Here is a 23,176-nt window from a genome sequence, read left to right as displayed (position 1 = left end):
GCCCAAATGAGGATAGGAATGGCAGAAGGTACTAGGGCTAGGATTTGGGATATAGATCAAGGATGACTGGGAAGACTTCCTGCTTAAGTAGATGGGAATAGTAAAGATAAGAGAGAAGTCAAGGGCAACTTCCAGACTTCTGGGTTGAGAAACTGGAAGAATAGCAACAATGGCATTTGCTGAAATAAGAAAGAACTGGGGAAAGAGCTTAGGCAAGGGAATGATGGGTTTGGATCTGAGAGATATTCAAGTCTTTAACAACAACTCTCCCCCTCCTGGAACTCCACAGTAAGTAAGACCAGCACTGGGGTGGTAGAGCCCCAGGGCAAGAAGGGGAAAGTCAGGAAAGAATACTGATAAGGGGCTGGGAGGAAAGTAAGAGAACTGGAAAAGTATCCTCACCCAAGACTAGAGTGGAGGTTACTTCTGAAGGAGAAAGCTAAATGCAAAATCAAGGAAGATAAAAAGCAAAAGTGATCCATCATTGAACATGGACATTGTAGAGCGACAGATGAGCAAGGTTGGCAGGGCAGGATGGAGACAGAAGTCAGGTGTCCATGAGGTGAGGACAGATGACAAGGTGAGGAGGGTTGCCTACTTGACTCCAGGCTCTGTCTGGCCCTCCAAGTCTAACCTTCTCAGTAACCAACATCACACTGAGCTCTCTGAAGCTGCAATAGTGCTGGCCATGCCAGAACTCTAGCCCTGAACTTGACCATGAACTCCTCAAGGATAAGAGCTAAACATTCACCTTACAGCAGAGTGCCTTGTTTACAGTTGTCCAACAGCCATTTGATGAGTTCCTAAAGCAGCTCATCTTCCCTTCGTTTATCACTTCTAGACAATCCTGTGGGAAATGAATCTTTCCTTCCAGGCAATAGGCTTGGTATGCATAAAGTGTGAGTGTGTTGGGCATGTGAGAAATGAGTGGTTCTTGCTCACACCAAACTTCTAGGAGAACTTCCCAGACTCCTGGAGTCTCCACTCAGTTCTTTGTATCTTTCATCTCCTTCCCAAGACTACAATAAACAATCCTCTGGATAGAGACCAGGAGAGCCTCTAGCTCTAGAGGTGTTACACCTTTGCCCCCCCCTCCCCCGCCAGCCTCTCTCTTGGGGTCCGTCCCCAACCCATTATCTCCTCCTGAGGGCCCAGAGACATACAGCTTCCTGACCTGATAGAAGGCAGCCTGCAGCCCCCACAGAGCACAGCACAGCTAGACGGCTTCCTCCTACATTCTTGAGGTGAGCTACTTCCTGTTTGCCAATGGAGGAAGCTGCTCGGCACAGTGGTGGCTTTCTCTCAAAGCCAGAAGCTGCCCCTGAGTTTTATTGCTCAAGGCTAGTGCTCTACCACTTTGAGCCACAATGCCACCTCGAGTTTTCTGGCGGTTCATTGTAGATAAGAGTCTTATGGACTTTGCTACCCAAGCTGGCTTCAAACCTTGATCCTCAGATCTCAGCCTCCTTAATAGCGAGGATTACATGTGTGAGCCACCAATGCCCAGTCCAAAGCCAGACGTTTTTAAGATGGCACTTTACGGCAGTCACTTACCACATATCTATATTTCTCATGTAGTAGTTGAGTTCAGCTTCAAAGTTATTTACTTTTCTCTCCCATCCCCTTGGCATAAGAAGGCATCCACAAAATATGCTAAAGCACATGTGTACACCATCACTTATAGCAATCAAAATGCTCAATATCCTCGCCCTCCAAATTCTCAACATCCACAAAAGGAAACTGGATTAGTCGATAATAGTATAGCCATATGGCAGAGCCAAATGGCTTGGTTTTTTTTAGTACCAGGACTTGAACTTAGGGCCTTCAGGCTAGTACTGTAAGCCATGCTTCCAGCCTGGCTTTTGCTGTTTATTTTAGAAACAGAGTCTCACAAGACCATGGCTGATCTTGAATTACAATCTTTCTGAACTCAGCCTCTTCTGACTAGCTACAATTGTAGACATGAGTTACCAGTGTCAGGCACAATCTTGCTTTTGAAGAATATTAAGGAAATGGGAAGATGCTTATAACATATTAGTAAGAAAACTTTACATATTCAATATGACCTCAAGTTTTTAAACCTTGCTACACTTAGATATCAAAACATCAAAATATGGTTTGCAGGGGCTGGGAAGGTGGCTCTGTGGTAGAACGCTTGCCTTGCATGCATGAGGCCCTGGGTTCAATTCCTCAGCACCACATAAGCAAAAAGAAAAAAAAGCCAGAAGTGGCACTGTGGCTCAAGTGGTAGAGTGCTAGCCTTGAGCTGAAGAGCTGAGGGACAGCACCCAGGCCCAGAGTTCAGGCACCGCAACTGGACCCCCCCCCAAAAAAAAATATTGATTGCATACAGATAGTAATGTACAGATTTAATTTTAATTTCTGTATTCTTGTTGTATTTGGATTAGCTTATTCTGAATTGACATCCAGTAACACTGATAAAGTGATTTTAATTTTTTATGCTTGTTTAGAATTTTAAAATAAGTATACACACATCACCAGTAAAAATAATAAAAGCATTAGCAGATTAAATATGCTGGTTTAAATAATGCTGGAGTGATTCTGTTCATTTTAAACACTGGAAGATTCTCTATTACTTCTGTCTATACCTTGCTGCTAGAAGCAAAGAATTCTTGTGAGATGGATGTTGAGGGTTTCAGAAGGTTTCACAGGTTTGTTTTTCCTGTTTTGTTTGTTTGTTTTGACACTGGGAATGAAATCTAGGGCCTGACAAGTGCTGAGCATGTACTTTATTTATTTTTTTACCTGTCCTAGGGCTTGAACTCAGGGCTTAGGTATTGTTTCTAAGCATTTTTACTAGGCTAGTGCTCTATCACTTCAGCCACAGTCCACTTCAGACTTTTGGTGTTTAATTAGACTTAAGAAATCAGAGACACCGGGCGCTGGTGGCTCAAGCCTGTAATCCTAGCTACTCAGGAGGCTGAGATCTGAGGATCTCGGTTCAAAGCAAGCCCACGCAGGAGAGACCATGAGACTCCTATCTCCAATAAACCACTAGAAAACCGGAAGTGGTGCTGTAGCTCAAGTGGTAGAGCGCTCTCCTTGAGCTGAAGAGCTGAGGGACAAGCGCCCAGGCCCAGAGTTCAAGCCCCACAACCCCCCCCCCCAAAAAAAAAAAAAAGAAATCAGAGGCTTTCCTGTCTTGCTTGGATTCAAGCCATAATCCTCAGATCTCAGCCACTTGTGTCTAGCTATGTGTTCTATTTTTGAGCTACACCCACAACCCTATATATCCTTCATGATCCTTACTTGCTGTATCTCTCAAGTAGCTGTCAGTGTGACCTCACTGTTACATGTGTGAGGACCCACTTAAAATCCTAGCATTAGTATAAAAAATTTGACATTCATCTGGTAGAAAGAAGCCTTCTTGGGGGGCTGGGAAGGTGGCTCAGTGGTAGAGCGCTTGCCTTGCATGCATGAGGCCCTGGGTTCGATTCCTCAGCACCACATAAGCAAAAAGAAAAAAGCTGGAAAGTGGCACTGTGGCTCAAGTGCTAGAGCACTAGCCTTGAGCTGAAGAGCTGAGGGACAGCGCCCAGGCCCAGAGTTCAGGCCCCACGACCAGACCCCCCCCCAAAAAAGAAGCCTACTTGGAACTTCTTTTATGTGACTAATGGTAATAACTTATGAGGGAAAATAAAGCTTCTATAAATCCTTTCCTCAGGAGTACCCACTCCCAGAAGAAAGAAAAGAAGTAAAGACCATTCAACCCTTTCCCCTGGAGAATTTTATGGCCTGGCAGAGACTAAGACCACGCTACATATATAACACATCAGTGCAAACTTTCTATTTCTTCTCCAAAAATCCCTCTGCCTTCCCTCTAATGTTTGTTAGATAGACCTAACCCTGCTATGTTAGGCCTTTAACTGAATCATTTTTACAAGTCAGCTATTTGTGGTTACTGTGCCTGTTGCCACTTTAATTTGCAGGGGCTAGTCACCAAATCAGATTCTCCTCTACTAAATCCTCCCCTACATGGGGTTGAAAGGAAGCATTTGTCCCAAGATTACCTCCTTCCTTGAATGAGAGATTTAAGGCTGCTTAAGTAATATGCACTATGAACATTTTTGGTAGTTATTTAACTAAATAGGCACGAATAAACATGTAACATGTACAGCACTTGAGTTCTCATGGATGTGGTTACATAGGATAATATGAGCATGCTGTGTTTAATTGTGTATATTCAAAGAAAAAAATAAATAATAGGTGAAAAAGTCCTTGCCAAAAATCATGGTTGGAATGCAGAACTTAACAGACACTGTGCAACTGGACTAGTTTTATCTACCAGTTATCCCTTTGGAGAAAGACCAGAATGCCTTCCTTATAATACTCATTGACACTGATCAGCTATCAGTCATTGAACAGGCCTCCAGGTGTATGTGATTATCAGGAAGGCAGAGCATGAAGTTAGAAAACAGAACAGGTATGTTCTGACAAGGTGAAGGAGGAAGATGACTCAGAGCAAGGCATTTCCTGGGCCACTTGAAATGTCACTTATTCCCCTGAGGGTGCCCACACTTAACTTTGTCCTATTAACAAACCAGAGACCTCTGCACCAATGGGGACAGACCCATGATGTAAGTGTGACCTCTATTCGTGATCACCCTTGAGGATGAAGGCACAGCCTAGCTTGGGAGATCCCAACAGTCGTTGGACCTCCAGAGCTCATGTGTAGGTGCCTGAACCTGCACAGCTTCATGTTTTAAGGTCATGTTTCTCCTGTCTGCCTCCATGTGCCTACACTTTCTCCAAGGACACCAAAAGCCTCATGGAAGACAGGAACCAGTCCTCAGGTCTTGTGTAGAGTTCTATTCATCACTTTTGCCCAAGTTCCAGAACAGTGGAGTACCTGCTAAAAGGATGCTGAGTTCATTAGCCAAGAAAGTGTTCAAAAGTGCAGCAGGTCTCCTTGCTGATCCTGTCTGTCCATCCACTTTTCCTTGTGTACCTGCCCCAGGGCTCTGTTCTGGCTGGGCCTCTCTGGCCTTACAAACTCTTCCAGGGTAATTTTACTCCCACATGTTCACCTTCCAGCTTACTGGAGATTAATAAACCCCTCCCAGCCCAGAGTCTTACCTGTCAATAGAAGCCTTTTAGCAGGACCTCAAACCTAACAGGTCACCCATTTGCTACATGGGCCCTCTCCCATGTAGCACCCAGCCCTGTTCTTCTTAGTTCTGTTTAATGAATGGCTTCCCCAGTGAGTATTCTTGCCAACTGCTTGGGACCTCTTCCATGGGCCCTGAGAATCCAGACCTGCTGTTTTGGCCCCTATCCTTCCCAAGGCTACATTGTTACATCCTCACAAAAAGCCCCACCCATCTAATCTGGAGAGCTGCAGAGACTCCCTGTCTCTCAGAGTTTTTGTCCACTTCACCTAATTCTTTGCAACTCTGGAAAAATCTGGACCCTCCCTCCAACTACAATAACCCAGGACTCCTCCACCCCCAACTCTCCCTTATCACTCTGGGGAAATACAATTTTGTATGCAGTAGAGGCTTCCTATGTAGTTACCAGCTCCCTTTCCCCACTATGGGCTATGACCCCAGCAGTCTACAAGCCATTCTTGGTACATGTCTTCATGCCATTTTGCTTTATATGCATCCACTTACAGGATACTTCCACAATGCCACTTCTCCATCCACACTTTCTAGATTAATCCAGGAAGAATCAACTACACTTGTGCAATCAAGAGATGGAGGCAAAAGGATCATGAGTTTGAAGTTATATTGGGCTACATAATGAGTTTGAAGCTCGCCCAGGATTCCTAGCAAAATCTTCTCTCTCTCTCTCTCTCTCTCTCTCTCTCTCTCTCTCTCTCTCTCTCTCTCTCTCTCTCTCTCTCTCTCTCTCTCTTCTATATATATATATATATATATATATATATATATATACACACAATAAGTCCATTACTCCAACTGTGGAACAGTGCAGGAAAACAGTAAGTCAAGTATACACTTAAAAGTCAACTAGATCACTTTTAAAAATTAAAACATAGCAATGACTTTAACAAGCAAGGAAAAGATTATGATTTATAGCTGAGAATGGTGACTTATGCCTATAATCGCAGCTACTCAGGAGGCAAAAGATTAGGAGGGTCATGGTTTAAGGGCAATCTTGGCAGAAAGTTACTAAAATCTCTTCTCAAAAACAAGCCAGGTGTGACAGGCAGGTATACATCTGTTAACCCAGCTATACACAAGATATAAGTAGAAAAGGCTGGTTCCAGACAAAAGCGTAAGACCCTATCTGAAAAATAACTAAGCAAAAGAGCTGGGGGCATGGCTAGCAAAACATGAATCTCTAAGTTCAAACTCCAGTATTGTTAAAAAAAAAAAGAAAGAAAGAGGTTATGATTTGTAGAACAATGTAATTTATGCCTTGGAATTTCTTTTTTTTTTCTTTTTGCTTATGTGATGCTGAGGAATCGAACCCAGGGCCTCATGCATGCAAGGCAAGCGCTCTACCACTGAGCCACCTTCCCAGCCCGCCAATGTAATTTATGTAAGTTTAAAACACACATACAGTCCCTCCCCCACAGTGTAACCCCCGCTTTCACTATATTTGATGTCAGTATAACATGTGGAGGAGATGGGGACAAACAAGTCGTTTAAGGATTCAGGTGGATCTGTTGCAACAATGAGAAGTACAAAATGTCATGTCAAAACCAGCTTTACAATGTCGGTGTGGGGGGGGAGGGGGGTATGATTGGGTGGGGGGGAGGGGGGAGGCTGGGAAGGGAGGTGAAGGGTAAACAAAGGAGGAGGCTGCAATGCTTGGTAAGAAATGTATGCATTATCCTGCCCATGTAATTGTAACCCCTCTGTACAGTATGTTCTCAAATAAAATAAAATAAAATATAAAAAAAGGATGAATGAAAAAAATAAAAATAAAAAAATAAAATACACATACATATATAAATCAACATTATATATGTATCTAAAATATATCTAAGGAATACCCTTGGAGCTGCTGCTAATGAGGGAAGGGGCTTAGCAGACATGAGGGATGGTCACTTGAACAAAAATGCAAGAGGAAATAAAACTCTTTATGTTCAGTAATGAAAAGAATGGGGAAAATCCAATTTAAAACATAGGCCAAGGGCTATAGCTTTATTTAGAATGTCCCAAAGTCCCATACATTAAAGGCTTAGTCCACAGCACATGGTATTATTGATAGGCAGAAGAGCCTTTAAGAAGTGAGCATATTGAAAGGTCTTAGGTCTTTGGGGGCATGCCCTCAAAGGAGAAAAGAAAACTATAGCCCTTTCCCCCACCTCCCTTTTGCTTCCTAGTTATGATGTAACCTACTTTGTTCTCTTGCATGTTTCCACCATTATGTGGTGCCAAGGCACAAGACCCTGGACTGAAATCTCCAAATCTGTGAGCCAAATAAACCTTTTACTTATAAATGGCTTAATTTCAGGTACTCTGTTATAGTAATACAAAGCTGACCAATACACCAACAATGTGAACAGTACACAGATAGACAAATAGCTTAAAACATACATAAGGTATATAACATCACTTATCATAAAGAAACGTATTAAAACTATAGAGTAAAGGCTTTCTAAACATCTGTCATCAATGTTGCACTGTTGGTAGAGCCCTGGAGAAACCAGTACAGTTGTGCTATGTCACTGGAAAGCAGGCTGGCAATATGAATCACAATCTAAAAGTACACATCACGTTTATACCACATTTATAAGCTTCTTCTGCTGAAATAGCCACAGACTTGAGAGACAGGTACAAGTAGGCCTAATATATTATTGTCTCTTATACCAAACAAAGAAAAATAAGGAAAACAACCTACAAACCATAGCTTAATAAATATAGCACATACATTCAGTGAAATAGTGACCTTTATTTGAAAAGATTAAGCACATCGATATATCTTGAAGACTGGTTACTAAACTGAAACAAAACAATAATGGTACTTGAGTATTGTTTCCTAACCAGTCTTTGAATTCAGGCCCTCATGCTTGTTAAATGGTAGCACTGGAGGGAGGGAGGCTACCACTTGAGTCACACTCCAGTCCTTTTTTAGTTATTTTTCAGATAGGGTCTTGTTTTTTGCCACAGAGACTTCAGGTAGCATGGAATTCTCTTACCTATGCCCCCTGGGATGATATGCATGTGTCCCTGCACCTAACCCCAAATATCTTAAGAAACATCTTAAGAAATATCTTAAGACATTCCAGCTAGAAGCCAGTCACTCATGCCTCTAATCCTAGCTACAGAGGAGGCTAAGCTCTGAGGATCACAGTTTGAAGCCAGCATGGGCAGGAAAGCCTGTGAGAACTTTGTCTCCAATTAACCAGCAAAAAGGTGGAAGTGAGGTGTGGTTCAAGTAGTAGCATGCTAGCCTTGAACAAAATGACCCTCAGAAACCAGCATCCAGGCCCTGTGTTTAAGCCCCAGTACTGGCACAAAAATATATAAATTATATTAAATTAAAATGAAATTGATGGGCATAGGTGGCTTATGCCAATAATCCTAGCTATTCAAGAGGCTGTGATTTGAGGATTCTATTTAAAGCCAGCCAGGGTAAGAAAGCCCATGAAATTCTTATCTCCAAGTAACTACCAAAAAAGCTGGAAGTGGAGCTATGGCTCAAGTGGTAGAACACTAGCCTCAGGCAAAAAAACAAAGGACAGTATCCAGGCCAGCCATAAGTTCAAAGCCCAGTACTGCACACACACACACCACACACACACGCGAAAAAGAAAAGGAAATTGCCTCAGATGTAATGTTTGTGGTTCAAAGAAAACTTAATTCATAGCTTCAATGTTGTATTTAACCACACTTCTATCCTTGGCTAGAAAGTGTCTGTGCCTCCCTGAGAATACAGGCCTTGTTAATCATTTGAACTAGCAGCACCAGGCTTATTTACCTGAAATGGCCCCAATGTCTCTCTCCTACAATGAAGCTTGATACAAATCAGCAGATGCTCAGATAAAGTAGCTTAAAACCTGTGTTGCCCTAAGATGGTCTTTGAGCATGCTAGTCCCCACATTCTTGGTCTTGCTGATCTACTGAATAAATCCTTTACATTGCCAAGAAATGTGTCCTCAATTCAAATACTATCTGAAAATATCTTTTTTCAATTAAGAGAAATAGAATTATTTCTCTGGAGGTTATAGCGTCTGTTATCTTCTCTAATTTCCTCCTTTTGCAATGTTTTATGAAGGTCCTCCATTGTGGAAAAACATCCTTCCACCAAAACCTATTGCTTTTCCCAAGCCTTCTGTGGCCTTACTTTAATCCTGCTAATACAACTCTTACTATATCACTTTCTTTTTTCAATACTGGAGGGCCTTGTGCTTGTTATGCAGATGTTCTCCCATAAGCTATGTCCCTGGCCTTTTTGATTTGGTTATTTTTAAGATAAGGTCTTGTATTTGTGTTTGGCTAGCCTGAATCATGTTCTTTCTATTTATGTTTCCTTAATAGGTAAGATGATGGGTGTTTGCCACTAGGTCCAGCTTTTAAGATGAGATCTCACAAACTTTTTGCCCAGACTGGCCTGGAACCATGATTCGTTCCAAGTCTACCTCCCAGGGATTATAGATGGGAGCCAGGTGCCCAACCCCTTGATCATATTGTGAGCATATTCTAATTTGTCCACTCAAATCATTTGTTTGCAAACCACAGAAGTCAAGTGGAAGGTCAATTTCAATTATTTGAATGTGTCCTCTGAAATTCCTGGGTTGGAAACTTAATCTTCAGTCATATGTTAATGGTACTTGAGAGATGGGAACTATGGGAGGTGATTAAGTCATGAAAGCAACTTAATTGTTTCTTAGGACTGACTTCATGATAAAAGCAACTCTGTCTAGCTTGCTGTCTTGCTATGTGATATGTACCCACATAATGACCCCAGGAAAGCCTTTGTTAGATACTAGCATCATGCTGTTAGAGTGTCCGTCCTCCAAAACCATAGGCTAACCCTCCCCAACCCTATTCTTTATAAATTACCCTGTCCTTTTGTTATAGCAACAGAAAACAATCTAAAACCCCAACATCCTGTTTCAGACCATCATTCTGTATCTTGGCTAAACTACAATATATATGACATTCCAGGTGTTCTGACTTGGACAAAGTGACAGCTGAGAGGCTATAAGACCCACAGAGAAATGGCACTTTCTGGGCGTAAGGCTGGGGCTCACATCAGTAGAAATGAAAGAACCTGACCAGCCCACCCAATGTTTGCCCTGCACCTGTGTCCACTCCACAACCTAGGACTACTTACAGGAATGAGCCATATAGCATGGGTACTTTATCATGGGACTAATTTCATGTGTCATCTCTACTGGGGCAGCAGACAGAGAGAACTCCATCCTGATTGAGACTCCTAACAGTGGGGACAGAGGCTGAATCTCTATATTTTGCCTATAGCACAATGGTTAACAGCACTGGCCCAAAAATTCCACCACTTAATGTCAAATTTTCATTATCTACTTACTTCCCTGTGCAACCCCAGGCAACTTTCTTTATCTATATGCCTCAGTTTTCTCATCTGTGAAACAGAATCACAAGAGTATAACCTCACAGCCTCACCATGAGAATTACCTGAGTTATTATTGTACATACAACCCTCAAAAATAGGCCTAGAATATGCCATATGCTCAACAAATGCCAATTGCTGTATGCACTCCAACTGGTTTTTGTTTTTGAGCCTGCTACTGAGATTGCCTGATTGATCTGAGGATAAAAGAGTAGATCATTGGAAATTCCCAGAAGGCAACAGTTTTTCTCTCATGCCCAGCTCCCAGGACCTTTACTGGTATAAAAGCATTGATATCTACCTCCCACTTTACTTTGCTCTGTGAAGGATCATCATGTGTTGGACACCAGAAGAGCAAGTGCTACCTCTCCTTACAGGGGACATACTCTCCAGTCCTGAGTGATATAACTCAACAGGCCTGATGTAGAGCTCTATTGTGGATGTGCAAAAATAACGGGAGACAATCTGCCTTCCTAGCTGCCTCTGATCAACAGGTTAAGTCCCATCCCGTCACTGTCATCAGTGTGCTCATGTCCTGCTCCCACCCAGGGCCACTATTTGAAATCTTCTCCCAGATAGTTGCATGGCTGTGTCTTATTCTTCAATCAAAACTCTGCTCAAACTTCATCTCTTCTACACATCCTTTAACTGACTACCTTACTGAACACAGTTGCCCTTATAAACTTAAACTCCTAAAAGGTGGTTTGTTTTTCTTTGTAGTATTTATCTGGCATGACATTAAAACTGTCATTGTTAGAGTTGGGAGAGATGGGGAAGAAAATGGAAGGGGTGGCATTGATCAAAAATGCATTGTACTCATAAACTGATACGATAAATTGAAACCCCTTTGTACAACTACTTCAAGATAATAAAAACTATCTTACAAAATAAAAATGGTCATTGTTTGTTGTCTAATTCTTCTCACAAGAAAATAAGGTCCATGAGGGAGAGAACAATCTTGTTCACTGATATACTCTTGAAACCTGGAATGGTATATACTATCAGGTAAATATTGCCTAAGTGATTGAATGAATGAATGAATGAAGAAGTAAATATGAAAGACAGAAGATATATTCTAGGAGAAGCATAAATCTCTGCCTTAGATTTAAATCTCCAAACAAGAACATTGTCTAAAACTTTAGAGAATGCTCATGGGCCACTTACAGGTAGTCTCTAACTTAGAGTTCATAGAGACAGAGTTCCCTTCATTTTGTGCCTCAGATTTTGGAAACTGCAAACAGTTACCTTTTCCCTACTTCATTTAGGAGGTTGATCTGTTACCCCACCTCACTTAGGGCCAATTTCTCTTCTTGATTTCACTGTTACAGGCCTCCCTCTTCCAGCTTCCTCCTCCCAACCCCTTTTTTAAAGAGTACTTATCACTCTGAACTGTGTGATTCATTTCCTAATTACTCCCTTACTTTCTCTCCCCTACAATCCATATGTAAATTTCAATTGTATGTTCTCAGGGCCTACTTGCCCTATTGCAGTTGCTGTTCAGTAAATATCTGTTGAGTAAGTGATTTAGGAAATGACTCTTCATACCTTCCACAAAGACAAAAAATGTCATATGGGAAGAAAGAAATGAACCAGGGCAGTACATGCTGTCTGAACTTGACCTTCACAAGTTTCTCCGTTACAGGGGCTTATATAGACAACCAACTAGTTGCTAATCATATTCCATCAGCTCTGGTCCAGGCTAATAAAGTTCAAAGGCAGATGGAGCCCAGCGTTGCCCAGAGTTACATTTTGATGCTGGCCTCCTGACCTAGACATGCTAACTATAGACACAAGGGTCTGCAGTGAGTTGACCAGGGCAGCAAAACCCACTTGCACCTGTAAAAAGCTAGCAGAGAGCCCACACCCTGCCTTGGGACAAGCTAGACTTGCACCTGGGATGACCCTGATGCATTCTGGCCAAACACACGAAGAAATGTTAAGCAAAGGGGTGGGCACCAAAGGCTCTCCCTCGCCCCAGTGCAGTCCTGGGGGGCAGTATCTCAGCTCCCACCACACAGGGGCCCAATATGGACCACTGGGGAGATTAGGAGCAGAGGACTCAATGCTGCCTACTTTGAGCACTGATAGTTTTCAGGGCTTCCTGCCCCTCAGGGGATTTGTGCCCAGATCCATAGCTCCTGACTGGAGGTCCCCGCCCACAACCCAGAGCCTGGCTGACCCCAGCTTTTGCTGTTCACCTGGATTCTTGCCTGCCTCCCGCTTGCTTCCAGACATTCCGGCAGCTTCTCCCCAGCCCAAATCCCTAGTCCTCCCCATCCCGACCCCACAGAGTCTCTGAGGGTGCCCACCAACCGAACGCCACCCGCGCAGGGCAGTCACTGGCGACGGCGGACACGGACACATCCCCTGCTCTTACCCATTTCCCGCCGGCGCGGTGCCCCCTGGCTCGGAGCCCAGGCGCCAGGCGGCCGGGACTGTGCGGGCTGTGGGGCGCTGCACCGGGCCCGGGCCAGGGAGCCGGGTGCTCCCAGGAGAAGGCCTGGGTTTCCGGGAGAACGGGCAGGGCGGGCCCGGCTCGGGCCCCAGTGCGCGGCGAAGCCGTCTGACTGGTCGGACGGCGGCAGCGCAGGGCTGGGCCCTGGGGCTGGGCGCCTCCTGCACAGCCTGCCCTGCACGCACAGCCCTGCACTCCAGAACCCTCTCTGGTTTATTTTTCTAGCATATAAACCGGAAACTGAGGCCAGCCCCAGAGATGTCTGCATGCTTGCAAATCCATGATTTGCTATTTATTTAGTAGGCCCAAGAGGGAAAGAAAAATACATTAACTTGAGTTCCGGATTTCAGCTGTCGGTCACTGACTTACAGTGGCCATTTGCTACCTGGCTTGCAGGTTGGTAGCATGTTGGCAGGTGGTTGGACTTGAACATATTTTGGCAAACATTTAATCAAAGGATGGCATTTATGAAAAATTGATTTTTCAGTATCCCACTTGATAATTTATCCAGTTTCTATTTCAAAAACTATGTAAGGCATCATATTTAAGAATTTGAGTTAAATGGTTCCAGATTTCCTGTATGGTCAGGGGTATTTTTAGCTGCACTAGAATTTGCAACTTGAAAAGGTACCTTTTTCTCTCTCTTTCTCTCTCCCTCCCTCTCTCTCTCCCCCCTCTCTCTCCCTCCTCTCTTTCTCTCCCTCTCTTCCTCTCCCTCCCTCCTTCCCTCTCTTTCTCTTTCCTTCTTCCTCCCTTTCCCACTCCCTCTCTCCCTCCTTCCCACTCCTCTCTCCTAGCTCTACCTCTCCTTCCTCTCCTAGAAGTACTGTGGCTTGAGCTCAGTACCTTCTCACTTTAGCTTTTTCACTCAAGGTTGGCTCTCTCCACTTGAGCTATACACAGCTCCACTTCTAGCTTTTTTGATATTTAATTGGAGATAAGAGCCTTAAGGATTTTTCTGCCCAGGTTGTCTTTGAACCTCAATCCTCAGATCTAAGCCTCCTGAGTAGCTAGGATTCAGATATGAGAGACTTTTGCCTGGCTAGCTCATCTCTTAATTTGCCTAAACCAATATTGACCAGGCTCTCCAGAGGCAACAACAGCCACAAATAACACCTGATATTGATTTAGGGTTACATGTTAAATGATCAGATACCTGTTTGTTTTAAAATGTTTATCCTCACAAGAATCCTGAGGTAGGGAGCTTTTCACATATTGAAGAAACTTAGGCACAGAGGGGTCAAGTAACTTGATTAAGGTCACAGAGTGAGACAATGGAGACCTACAGGCCTTGTAAATTACCAGGCAATCCTACTGCTTTGTCTTTTTTTAAGGTAATTTGGTCTTTTTGAAAAATTAATTTAAAAATTATTTTAAGTGGTTTACAAAGCAGTTGCCATTTAACAAGGCAGTTTATGAATATAATATATCCTAATCAAAGTCACCCCTTTCAACATTATTTGTCTTTTTTACATGGGGTCCTGATGCTAGGTGGGTAATCTTTTTTTTGGGGGGGGGTCTGGTCGTGGGGCCTGAACTCGGGCCTGGGCGCTGTCCCTCAGCTCTTCAGCTCAAGGCTAGCGCTCTACCACTTGAGTCACAGCACCACTTCCGTTTTTTTTCTTTTTGCTTATGTGGTGCTGAGGAATCGAACCCACGGCCTCATGCATGCAAGGCAAGCACTCTACCACTGATCCACCTTCCCAGCCCCTAGGTGGGTAATCTTATAACTTGTTAATTCATATGGTCACTCAATGAATATTTATTGGGTAAACATATGTATGTTTACCAGGCACTGGCTAGACAACTATGAGACAGAGGATAAATCTAGCATACCACAAGTTGCACCATAGATAAGCAGTAGTACCACATGCTGGGATTGGGGTGGGGACATCATGAGAGAAAAATCCTGAAAAATGAGTGAGCCACAAGGGAGAAAGGCCAGTATATGCATATAAACTTCTGTAGAATCTTTGGCACTCCTGAATAAACATACAAAGGGCAAGAACTCAAATAACACCAAGGAAGAAAATAAGTGGAGGTTTGAATTATTTCTTATCATCTCCAGGGAATGTGGTTCAAGTTCTGACATTTTAGAGGGATTTGGTAAGTACTTTGGACTACATTCCAGGACTAAAAGATACACTCAAACCTGGTGCCCATGGCTCACTCCTGTAATCACAGCTATTCAGAAGGCTGAGTATTACAATTCAAAGCCAGCCTGAGCAAGAAAGTCCGTGGACTCTTACCTCCAAATAACCACCAAAGAAGGTAGAAGTGGAGCTGTGGCTCAAGTGATAGAATGGTAACCTTGAGTGAAAATGCTCAGGGACAGCCCCCAGGCCCTAAGTTCAAGCCTCAACACAACACACACACACACACACACACACACACACACACACACACACACACACACACACACACACACACACACTATACAAGTAACCAAAGTATAAAACCAAGCCTCCACAAAACAAGATAAGATTCCCATAATTTAACTTCCTGTTAGAAATGGACAAAATTCATAATCATTTTCTTTTTTCCATGTAACACAAAGCTATTAGATATTTGAAGGAACAGAGAAATGTGGATCATAATCAAAAGAAAAAAAAATAGTCAATTGGGGGGCTGGGAAGTTGGCTCAGTGGTAGAGCGCTTGCCTTGCATGCCTGAGGCCCTGGGTTCGATTCCTCAGCACCACATAAGCAAAAAGAAAAAAGCCAGAAGTGGCGCTGTGGCTCAAGTGGTAGAGCACTGGCCTTGAGCTGAAGAGCTGAGGGACAGTGCTCAGGCCCAGAGTTCAGGCCCCACAACCGGACCAAAAAAAAAAAAATAGTCAATTGAAACAGACCCTTAGACAATCAAGCTGTCAGAATTAAGGAATAAGGAATTAAAACTAAGAACAAAATATATAAAAATATTTTTATAAAAATAAAGAACCAACAGAAATAAAATGAATATAATAAGTAAGGATTGGGAATCTCAGAAATATTATGACTTTATTTTAAAATAAAGTCCTGAGGGAATATAAATAAATCTGTTCCAGTGAGGATGGGAAAACACTATGTTTATCATGTCACCATAAAGACATTTCCATCTTTACCATTCAAAGGGAAAGGTGGACAGCATTTCTAGTAGCCCTGAAATAAGGTTGTCACCCATTGAGGTTTCTCTCTAATAGAGTATTCTATTTGGTCACACCTTGTGTTAGTCATCTTTCTATTGCTGTGATACATTACCTGAGATCAACAACTTATAGAAGGGGAAAAGATTTATTGTGACTCATGGCCTCCAAGGGTTTAATCTGTGGTCATTTGTCCTGTTGCCTTCAGGTCCATGGCAAGGCAGTGCATCATGGAAGGGGAGTAAGTGGCAGAGGAGGCTGCTCAATTCATGGCAGCCAGGAAAGAGAAGAGAGACACAGAAAGAGACCCTTAGCCTCTTCCTATCTTTACTTCCCTATCAAGTCTCCTTCCACCAGGCCCTCCACCTCCCAATTGCATCATGGGCTAGCAAACAAGCCTTTAGTATATAAATGTTGGAGACATTTAAGATCCAAACTGGAAACTCAGAGAATCTAGATAGCAATGTTATTCTGCAATTGCTTTAAGTGATAAAGTGTCTTGTATCTTTTGTCCAAACCTATGAAACTGTGACAGTTCACTGGTTAGCTTACAGGCAAAATACACAGATCTTTTTCATAGTGAGTTAATAAAGAGAGCAAAACAAAACTCTTAAAACACTCAGAGAAAAAGTATGCAAAATCTTATATAGAAATGATAGCTAGAGCAGGGCACTGGTGGCTCACGCCTCTAATCCTAGCTACTCAGGAGACTGAAATCTGAGGATCATGGTTCAAAGCCAGCCCAGGCAAGGAAAGTCTGTGAGACTCTTATCTCCAATTAACCACCAGAAAACCAGAAGTGGCGCTGTGACTCAAGTGGTAGAGCACTTGCCTTGAACTGAAGAGCTCAGAGACAAGGCCCAGGCCCAGAGTTCAAGACGCACAACTGAAAAAAAAAGGAAAGAAAGAAAGAAATGATGGCTAACCACTTATGAGAAATGCTGACTAGAAGAAAATAGAATGCCACTTTTTAAAAGTACTGAAAGAAAATGTGGTCTATCCATTTATTATTCTATATCTATTATATATGATGTTAAACACTTCAAGTAAAAGTAGAGCTATCGAGCTGGGTGCTAGTGGGTCATGCCTGTAATTCTAGCTACCTAGGAGGCTGGGATCTGGGTCATCAAGGTCTGGAGCCAACTTGAGCAGAAAAGTAAATGATGCTCCAGCAAAAAGTCAGTATCACTTTGTAAAGTGGCAATTCCTTGGTAGAACTACTTAAAGATAATAGAAAAAAAAAAGTAAGGCTAGAAACATGGTTGAAGTGGTAAAGCCCCAGTCTTGAGCAGGTAAGGTTAGCCAGAGTGTAAAGACCTGAATTCAAGCCCCAGTATGGGTACACCCACAAAAAAGGTAAACCTATCAAATAGGCTAAGGAGGCAAACCGAATTATATTACAAGATACATAGTTTTTACACAAAATACAGACAAGCTGAACGTAAAAGGATGGCAAAGAATTCACTACATAATATTTACTTTTAACAGAGTGGGATATTACCAGAAATAAAAAAGGCTTACTTTAAAATGACAAATCAGCTAGGCACCAGTGGCTAATGCCTGTAATCCTAGGTAGGAGCTCCTCTGAGGATCAAGGTTGAAAGCCAGCCCGGGCAAGAAAGTTTGTGAGACTCTAATCTCTAACCACTAGAAAACTGGAAGTGGCGCTGTGGCTCAAGTGATTAGAATGCTAACTTTGAGCTGAAGAGCTGAGGGACAGTGCTCAGGCCCAGAGTTCAGGCCCCATGACCAAAAAATAAAATAAGTAAAAAAATTTTTTAATCAATTTATTAAAAAGTTTATATAAATAGGGGTTGGGAAGGTGGCTCAGTGGTAGAGCACTTTCCTTGCATGCCTGAGGCCCTGGGTTCGATGCCTAAGCTCCACATAAGCAAAAAGAAAAAAGCCGGAAGTGGCGATGTGGCTCAAGTGGTAGAGCACTGGCCTTGAGCTGAAGAGCTGAGGGACAGCGCCTAGGCTCAGAGTTCAGGCCCCACAACTGGACCCCCCCCCCAAAAAAAGTATACATAAATGTAACAACAGAATTTTCAAATACCTTAAATGAAACCTGGAAGAACCAAAGAGAGAAATAGAAAATCTATAATTATAATTAGACAATTTAAAATTCTTTTCTTAGTAATTAACAAATAAGTATACAAAAAAATCAGTAAAGGTACAGAAAACTTAAAATAACACTGTTACCTTATCTGACCAAATCACAATATAGAATACACACCACCAACAGTAAGATATATGTTATTTTCAAGACTGAGCACCTAGCCGGGCACTGGTGGCTCACGCCTGTAATCCTAGCTACTCAGGAGGCTGAGATCTGAGGATCGCGGTTCAAAGCCAGCCCGGGCAGGAGAGACCATGAGACTCCTATCTCCAATAAACCACCAGAAAACCGGAAGTGGCGCTGTAGCTCAAGTGGTAGAGCGCTCGCCTTGAGCTGAAGAGCTGAGGGACAGCACACAGGCCCAGAGTTCAAGCCCCACGGCCGACAAAAAAAAAAAAAAAAGACTGAGCACGTGCTGGACTTTAAAAGGATCACTACATTCCAATAGATGAAATTATAAGATTATTTTTTCTCAGTACAAAAGAATTAAATTAGCAATTAACAGTAATATCTTATTAGAATGCACAGATATTTGGAAATCAAGAAATAATTTCCAAATATCCTGTGGGTCAAAGATTAAATTTTAGAAAATATGAGGAAATATTTGGAACTAAAATGACATACATATGGAAAAACAGACTAAAGTAATAGAATTAGAATGTGCAACTATAGATGTGTGTGTGTATGTGTGTGTGTGTATGCATGCTTGTTCTTGACTGACATTCTACTACTTGAACTACACCCTCACACCCAGCTTTTTGCTGGTTGCTTGCAGATAAGTATTTTGCTAACTCTTCTGCCCAGGCTGGCTCTGAAACCCCATCTTCAGATCTCAGCAGGTTTCAGACCTATGGAGCAGCTAGGATTATAGGCATGAGCCACTGGAGCCAGGCATATATTTACATATCTTTTAACAAAAATGTGAAGGTAGTTCATGGAAAAAGAACAGCCTTTTCAACAAGTGGTGCTGAGGAAAACTAGATATCCTGAAAAAAATGAAGTTTGAACTTATATATAATGTAAATAAATAACTCTTAAAACTCAGTGTAAGAAAAAATAATTCAATTTTTAAAACACAGGACCCAAATAAACATTTCTGTAATGAAGATAAATTTATGGACAACAAACACAAGAAAAGATGTTTAATTTCATTAGCCATCAGAAAAACACAAATCCAAAGAACATAAAAACATAGGTAATAGATAATAAAAAAGAAAATACTAACAGTATTAACAAGGCTATGGAAAACTGTTAGGATTATAAAAATGGAGCCGCCTCTTTGGAAATCATCCTGGCACTTCCTCAAAACATTAAAAATAGAGTTTCTATATGAGTCAATAATTCCACTCTTAGTTCATCCCAAGAGAAATGGCTTCCATTCTTCAGAGTAGTATTATGCACAATAGATTAAAAAATGATGACAATTCAAGTGCCTATCAACTAATGAACAAATAACAAAATATATGGCTCTACATTGTATGTCTGTATATCCATACAATGAAATATTTATTTAACCATGAAAAATAAAATGCTGAACGAGGCATGGTGGTATATACCTGTAATCCCAGCAGTCAAAATCTGAAGCAGAAGGATCATGAATTAAGGCCAGCCTTTGCTACAGAGACAGGCATTGTCTAAAACAAAACAAAAATATTTATAAAACAAAGCAAAATATAAAAATAGAGATGAGTAGGTGTGTATGTGTGTGTGTGTGAGTGTGTGTGTGAGTGTGTGTGTTTAACACTGAAGCAGAAAGATCATAAGTATGAGGCTAGCCTGGGCTATTGTCCCCAAAGTGAGGTGTGTGTGTGTGTGTGTGTGTGTGTGTGTGTGTGTGTGTGTGTGTGTGTGAAGAAGCATATAAGAGTATATTTATATCTAGGGTGAACAAACACAACACTGGTACTTGGCAGACACTATGCTGAAAATGAACTATACAGTGAACTCTTGGGTTGGGATGGGAGGAAAAAAACGAAAGAGAGTGAAGGAAGGACACATTTCAATAAAAAGTGTAAAAGAAAAAAAGATAAAGTTGTAAAAAAATATATATAGAGAGAGAGCATATAACTCTCTGATAAATCAATATGAAAGAGATAAGCCAATTGGTTTAAAATAATGTCCAAAAAAATTAGACAATTGTCCCTAAAAGCACAGCCCCACCCAAAAAAATAGGAAAGGATGATTATTAGTACAAATTCAAATCATAATGAGTTTCATTCTGAATTATTTAGCCTAAAGCTTTTAAAATCAGCCCTTACGTACCTAGTGAATTGCAACCTAACTTGACATACAATCTACTCTTGTAGCAACTGGTTAGTTTCAACCAATCACAAGGGGCCAACAAATCATATCTTGTTAAAATAAGACAAATGCCAGCTGAAATGAATTAGGCTGTCTCTATACATCACTTCTGTTTTCTAGATCTCACTTCCTTTTCTCTGGTTATAAATATAGCCTATCGAGCTGATGGTGTAGAGCACTTGGAACCATTTTTGGTTCTGGACTGCTGCCCCTTCAGCGATATAAACTTAGAATTGTTATAAATTTTGCTTTTACCAACCTCTATGAATGGCTAAAATTGAAACATAGGTAATATTGAATACTGACAAGAACAAGATGCCCTCCTGTTTAGACTCTGATAGGAATATGTAACAATGTACTACTTTGAAAACAGTTGAGTAGTTTCTTATAAAATTCAGCACACACGTACTCTTTGGTTCAGGTGTCCCACTCCTAGGCAATTATACAAGACATCTGAAAACAGTATATATAGCAAGAGTCCTATAAAAGAAATCTGGTGGGGGGGTGCGGGGGGGGGAATGATGGGATGGGAAGGGAAAACAAAGGAGGAGGCTACAATGCTTGATAAGAAATGTACTCATTATCTTGCTCATGTAATTGTAATCCCTCTGTACAGTATTTTCACCATAAAAAAGTTCATTTTTTTTAATTCATGAAAGAAAATTTAAAAAAGAAATCTGATATGGTGGAGGATGTAAAGATGGAATATGATATTTGACTTGGATTGTGTAAAATGGATAATGAATGATTTTTAAGATATAAATGTAAGTGTGCTGTGGATAAGACTTCCCTGGTAACTCATTACTTTAGCTAGTAACTGTAATTGTAACTCTGTAACTTCCTAACTCTGTAACTCTGTAATTCTGCTTCTGCTGTTTTCTGAGCAATGGGAGCCCTAGCCCAGCAGAACCATCACCACCCTTTGTTCTATTCCCCTGCTTCCCACAACCAAAACCTTGGCAGGAAATTTAAACTTAAGGTGTTTATTGGCTAAAACCAACACCCAGCCTCCCCCTTTCCCCGCCCTAGCCCCAAATGCTTAAAAGCCTATATGGGCTGGCACTTGGGGCCATTTCCTGGGATCCAGGTGCGGTCCTGGCGAGTCAGCACTTTTCACTCAATAAAATCTTTTACATTTTCACCGCAGACTGAGTGGTCTCACTGCCCTTCCCCACTACATTCTGGAGGTCTCACCGAGATTTGATGGCGTGATGATCCTCCGGTAAGGGAGTTCTGGCTGGCCACCAGCTACCATTGAGGCCAGGCTGCCCGTTTGCATGTTTGGAGGCACTCTGCCTTTTTGTTCCCAGATTCCTCAGACTATGGGCTCCACCTAGGCTGAGTTGCTTGTTTGCATGTTTGGAAGCACCTGCCTTTTTGCTATTGGAGTCGAGGAGCAAAAAGTTTGCAAACCTCCCGAGGTGAGTTGGTTTGTGTAGTGCGCACGTTTGGGATACTCGTGAGAAAGCTGGACGTAGCATTAATCTCAGAGTCAGAGGTCTCTGGGGGATGCCCCAGGACGTCGTTTGTCCTGTCAGGTGTGACCGAGCCGGGGTTTGAGTTTGAATCTGGTTCCAATCTAAGCCTGGCTTATTTCATATCAGATCTGGTTTCTTGTCTGTGTGGCCACGTGTTTGTCTGTTCCTTGTTTTTGTGTGTACTTGTGTGGCTCCTTCCATTTACCAACAGAAGGACATGTGTCAGGCATCTGGGTTCCTTGAGCCACTCCACTGGTGGTGGCCTCCGTGGGCTGGCTGCTGGGGGATGGAAATCTCCACAGGGGAGGTGCCCAAGTGAGACTTCAGGGCCCCGTGGTCTTTCCGCCACTCCAACAGCCGGTTCATAAGTGCCAGACATGCCAAGAAGGAAAAAACAACAACAAAAACCCTTTTGGGGGTTGTCTCTGTTTCTCTGTCCTGTCTCTCTTTATATGTTTTTCCGAGGTAGGGAAGTTCTGGCTGGGAGTGGCAGGCTCACTTGGTAGACGATTCAGCTTGCTGAGTGGGAGCTGCACAGGCCCACTAGGCCCCAATTTTTTAGCCTTCAGTTGTTGTTTTATCTTGCTCTGTTTTAGGGTTGGTACCAGTTTAAATGTGGATTCTTGGTGTGTGTGTGTGTGTGTGTGTGTGTGTGTGTGTGTGTGTGTGTGTGTGTGTGTGTGTGTGTGTGTGTGTGTGTGTGTGTGTGTGTGTGTGTGTGTGTGTGTGTGTGTGTGTGTGTGTGTGTGGTGTGTGTGTGTGTGTGTGTGTGTGTGTGTGTGTGTGTGTTGTTATTTGGACATTGGGGAAGCAGAGGTTCCATCTATGTCCCCCTCCCTGGGCAGCACAGGCAATCAAGAGATGGGGCATGGAATGTTGTAAGACTGGTTCCTCTCCTCCCCCATAAGCCTCAGGCTGCATTGTCGATGCCTGAGGGGGGGTATTGACTGCTGTGAGCCTGGTTCAAAGACATTCATCTAGTCCAGTTTAGTTTCAGGTGACCCCCACCCCCCACCAGCCTTCCTCCAACTAAAGGAATTCAAAAGTACAATTGGTAAAATGCCTACCTAAACAAGTGAGCCCTGGAAAAATATAGCCCAGCAAAAGTGCTCTGTTAAAAGGTCTTGTCCTGAATTTTTGTCATCTGCAAGAGTAAGATTGGTGGGAAGAGA

The 23,176-nt window shown here is 42.4% G+C and overlaps 1 protein-coding gene across 1 annotated transcript in view; it reads right to left on the bottom strand.

Annotated features, from left to right (window-relative positions):
* Psd4 (pleckstrin and Sec7 domain containing 4) overlaps positions 1-13,047 on the bottom strand; it is a 36,767-nt gene extending 23,720 nt beyond the window's left edge. Inside the window, exon 1 of the mRNA XM_070013283.1 lies at positions 12,905-13,047. The gene's annotated coding sequence lies outside the window, so the exon portion shown is untranslated. The remainder of the gene's footprint in view (positions 1-12,904) is intronic.
* Between the last annotated feature and the right edge of the window lie 10,129 nt (positions 13,048-23,176).

This window comes from Dipodomys merriami, unplaced genomic scaffold, assembly GCF_024711535.1.
Source record: "Dipodomys merriami isolate MVZ:Mamm:240054 unplaced genomic scaffold, mDipMer1.0.p SCAF_90, whole genome shotgun sequence".
Classification (NCBI taxonomy): domain Eukaryota; kingdom Metazoa; phylum Chordata; class Mammalia; order Rodentia; family Heteromyidae; genus Dipodomys; species Dipodomys merriami.
This window is presented reverse-complemented; position numbering and strand designations above follow the sequence as displayed.